This window comes from Galeopterus variegatus, unplaced genomic scaffold (genome assembly GCF_000696425.1).
Source record: "Galeopterus variegatus unplaced genomic scaffold, G_variegatus-3.0.2 Scaffold3753, whole genome shotgun sequence".
NCBI classification, from domain to species: Eukaryota; Metazoa; Chordata; class Mammalia; order Dermoptera; family Cynocephalidae; genus Galeopterus; species Galeopterus variegatus.
This window is the reverse complement of record NW_007729864.1, coordinates 166386-171527: the sequence shown is the minus strand read 5'-3', so window position 1 is coordinate 171527 and position 5142 is coordinate 166386.

The window sequence follows — 5142 nt, the reverse complement described above, 5'->3', positions numbered from 1 at the left end:
GGATATGGAGTAACATGAATTCTCATTCATCGTTGGTCGAAGTGTAAAATGGCACAGCCACTTGGAAGACAGGTGGCAGTTTCTTACAAACCTAAACACAGACTTACCATATGACCTAACAACTACACTCCTAGGTATTTACCCAAATGAATTGAAAACTTATGTCCACACTAAAACCTCAATGTGAGTGTTTACAGCTGCTTTATTCATAATTAAGAATTGAAGCAACCAAGGTATCCTTCAATAGGTGAATGGATAAATAAACTGGAACATCCATACAATGGAACAGTATTCAGTGCAAAAAAGAAACAAGCTATCAAGCCACAAAAAGACATGAAGGAAAATGAAATGCTCATTTCTAAATGAAAGAAACCAGTCTGAAAGTCTATACACATATGATTCCAACTATAAGACATTCTGGAAAGGGTGAAACTATATGAGTAGAAATAGTAAAAAGATCAGTGGCTGTCAGGGGTTAAAGTGTAGGGAAAGATGAGTAGGTAAAAAATAGGTTTTTAAAAGCAGTGAAACTACTCCGTATAATACTGTCATAGTAGATAAATAACATCATGCATTTGACAAAATCCATAAGACTGCACAACACAAGACTGAACCCTAATGCAAGCTGTGGACTATAGTTAATAGTAATGGATCAATATTGGTTCATCAATTGCAGCAAATAATAACTAATGCAAGATGCTAATACTACGGGAAACTGTTTGGGGGAGAGGGAGTATGTGGGAACTCTGTATTTTCTGCTCAGTTTTTCTGTGAACCTAAAACTTCTCTAAAAAATAATTTTAAAATATAGATAGTTAAAAACCAAACTTAAAATTTTCACTTCCAACATTGCTTTTAAAATATGATTTAAAACAAAATGGCTCACACAATTTTCCTTTTCATTTATTGTAAGTGTTGATGGGCAATGAACCAGTCAAAATTAACTTTACTTGTTTAGTTGATAAAATTAAGTGTTTTTTAGGGTAATATTTAATTTAAAAAACAAAACAAACATTGCAACTATCCCCACAGGTACTACTCCCTGTTCCCCTTTCTTGCTTTAGTTTCCTCTGTAGCACTTATCACCATCTAACATAATATATCTTTTACTAATTTATTTTGTTACTGTCTGAAGCACCACCCCACCCTACCCCCCACCCAAACACAAAGGCCAGTTCTACCAGGGCAGGAAAAATTTTTAACATTTTATTTTGAGAGAATTTAATCTTGCTAGAATACATCAAGAAATTTCAACATATTATTTACCTAAATTCATCAGTTGTTTATATTCTACCCCTTTGGCACCATTTGTCTTAACATTTTTTCTCTTTCCATCCCTCTCTTTCTGGGGTGTGTGTGTGTGTGTCTATATACATATATATCATAATGTGAGGGTATTTCAAAAAGTTCGTGGAAAAATAGAATTAAAAAATAATATGAATTTTTCCATGAATTTTTTGATGTAGTCTTGTATAAATATTATATATATATATATATATATCATGTATTCTTTATATATAGTATATATAATTATAAATATATTATAATTATCCAAATCTAGAAATTAAACATTTATGCAAAGCTATACTCTAATTTACAGTCCATTCAAATATCATCAATTGTCCCAATGTGTCTTTTACAGCCTTTTTTCCCAATCCAGAACCCAGTCCAGGATTAGGCATTGCATGTAGTAGTCATGTATCTTTAGTCTCCATCCATGTGAAACTGCTCCTCAACCTTCTTTTGTCTTTCTTCACATTACGTTTTTAAAGAACTCAGGACAGATATTTTGTAGATGTCCATCAATTTGGGTTTGTCTGATACTTCCTTTTGGTCAGACTCAGATTATGCCATTTTGACAGGAATACTGCAGAAGTGGTGTGTCCTTCTCGCTGCATCATATTAAGAGGCACGTGAAGTCCCAGTGTTGCTGATGTAACCTTGGATCTCTTGATTAAGATGGCTTCTATCAGGTTTACCCAAAAAGAGAACTTTGTATGATTTGTTAACTGCTATGTTTCCAAAGCCTAGAAGAGTACCTGGCACATAGGCACTCAAAAAGAATTTGTTGAATGAATAACTAAATGACTTCAACTCTGTGGAGTTGAGAATACAAACAAGAGGAAGAGGGAAGAGGAGGAGAAAAACGAGGAGCAGGGGACAAGTAGAAGGTTACTCATGACTTCTAATGTATTTCTTAATGATGTAAACTTTTCCTCCCAGTAATAACCCATTTTAAGATGACCCCAATTCTTAAGCTCTTTCCACTACAGTATTTCAGGAGAAAGTCTCCTAAATAATATATTAGAGAAGACTCAGAGGTCTGTTTCATAGATTGTCAACTTTCATACAGTAGGCAAACTATCTCTTATGTAAACATAATTTACTACTTAACTCAAGAAATCTCTTATTTGGTTAATAGTTCCTGTCATTACAAAACAAGCAGTGTAAAAATAATAATGGCCACATATTCAAGCAATGTGTTAAGAGAAGAATAAAAGAACATAAAAATATTACCCTAAAAAACATTTAATTTTACCAACTAAACAAGCAAAAGTTGATTTTGATGATTCGTTGCCCATCAACATTTACAGTAAATGAAAAGGGAGATTGTGCAAACCATTTTGTCTTAAATCATATTTTAAAAGCAATGTTGGAAGTCAAAATTTTAAGCTTGATTTTTAACTATCTATATTAATTAACAGTTGGATTTTAACCTGTGTAAAGAGCTTTGGCGTTTTTGGGTTCCCCCCTTCCCTTTTAGGTTCTTTTAAATTTTACTGAGAGACTTAAATAGTCATGGCTGTTAACAGCTTTTTCCCAGCTTCCCACCATGGGGAAAAAAAAAGGAAAAAAAAGAACAGCCCTTATAAAGGAGTCTGTGAGGTGGCAACTGTTTGGCAAGCAGTCTTTTAACAGAAAAAAAAAAAAGAGTTTCCAGGCTAATTGCTTCAGTTCAGCAAAGATAGAGAATTTGTGCAGTTATTTCCCATATACCTTTGGAATTTAATTATATAAACAGATAAAAACACACTCAGCAGATAATAGTTGACTGAATGGTGAGTATGTTTTTCTCTTATTTATAAATTCTTTCATAGGGAAAACACAATTCTCCTTGTCTGACGTAAATTTGAATGCCATAAAAATTAAGTTTTATTGGTAAATGTGTGAAATTTGGATCAAGTTTCCTGTTTTCTAAATGTTTCTTCATGCCTCTTCAAATAAATTAATATTTGACAGGCAAAATTATATGCCCCCAGTATGATTAGAAACGGAGTAAGCTTGCAAGTCAGACACACACACACACACAATTCCAAAAACTTACTGTGTTGACATGGACAAAAGAGGAATTCCATTCGTATTTATGCATCATTTAGAGAATATAGCATATGCATATGAATAGTTTACACTCAATGAATAATTTTACTCCACCAAATACTCTTTGATTTACACCAATTTAATTTCCTGTGCTTCTCTGTAGAGTCGAGTCCTTTTCTAACATGTTAGGCAGCATTCCTGTTTCTGGAATTGGTCATTCTTTCAACTTAAATATTTTGGGAAAGTTGTACCTTATTTGTGCAGAACTATCCAATGAAAACAAAACACTTTCAAGTCCTCAGTCTGCTCAAACAGAGCCAGAGTGATCAATGTTTCAGTCATGAAGGGGTTTGTCATACCCAAGAGCAGCCTCATGGTTTCCACTGAACACTATGGGTAATGAAGGACCTCTAACATCCAGGAGCCTTCCTTTCTGCATTTTTCTGAAGAAAAAAGTAAATCACTGCTTTCCCAGTTAGACACAAGCACCATTCTAACAATCTCAGCATGCCATTTTTATATACACACAGCCCACAGGGAGCAGCACATAACACCCTCCTCCTCATCTCACCTCCCACTTTCTTCTAAGGGATGAAACACTAAAGAAAGTGAACAAGACGATGAGCCAATTTAAGAAATTGTGGGTGGAGTTTGAAATTTGTTTGGGGATGCAAAAGTTTTCAAACTGTCAGACCCCCAAACCATAAAAAATCTTGGTTCTTATCTAAAAAGTCATGGCATTTAGAATCTGTACCAGCCAGTTTGCATTTAACCATATTGTTAGCTGATATCGTAAGTTCTCTTTCCACATTAACATTCACATTTACTCAGTTTTTAAGAAAGAAGAAGACCTTACTTTGTAAGTAATTGAATTTCAGGAAGATTTGTTAGTAAATTACATTTTTATGCGTACAATTATAATTGAAATAAACCACTGGCCCTAACGATCTAAATGAATCTTGCAATGATTTTAATGAATCTCTAGTAAGTATTTGATTAGGTCTACTTGATGCTTTATACTCTGAAAATATGTTGATATTTGTTCACTTTTTTATTATGTTTCCCACACCAGAATGAAAGCTCAATAACCTCAGGGACATTTTTGTTTTTTCCTCTGCCTCACGCACTGTATCTGGAACATAATAGGAAGTCAGTAAATATTTGCTGAATGAATAAAAATGTGCCCGCCACTAGCCGAATGTTTTTTCTCCCTCTAGAAAGCCTCCTGAGTATATCTCTGTGTGCCATAAAATCCCAAACTGCTCTTCCCTGACTCACTATAACATTGCTTTACAGAGATGTTCACTAACAAATTGCCTCAAAGGTATTCCCATGGCTACAGTTTGCTTATGTCATCAAACTTATTCCTCAGGGCTCTCACATTACTCCCTTGATACAAATCTAAGACATGTACAAGAGGTGAGTTTAGACTACCTGATGACTCTTGGAAAACTTTACAAGTTGTTAAATTATTGTGTTAAAACCAAAAGCCAATAGTTTCTCTGACATAGATTGGGTTACCCCCAGTTCAAAATATGAACATCAGCAGATGCACAGAAGTGCTGAGTTAAGCTTGTCATTCTTGGAAACAGAGCCAAACAGGGATTTTCCTAAGATACAGTCAGCCCGGAAAGGGAATTAAGCAATTTTAACCCATCTATTTCATCCTCTCTCTGCCTGCATAGTGATTCACAGAAGCAGGAGCAGCTCTGACAGATGGTGGTTAACAGATCAGCAGTTTGCATGTATCTAACCTGCTCAGAGCACCAAACCTCCCTCTTGCCATTAATGCTTCTCCTGCCTGCAACCTTACACAGTTTTCTA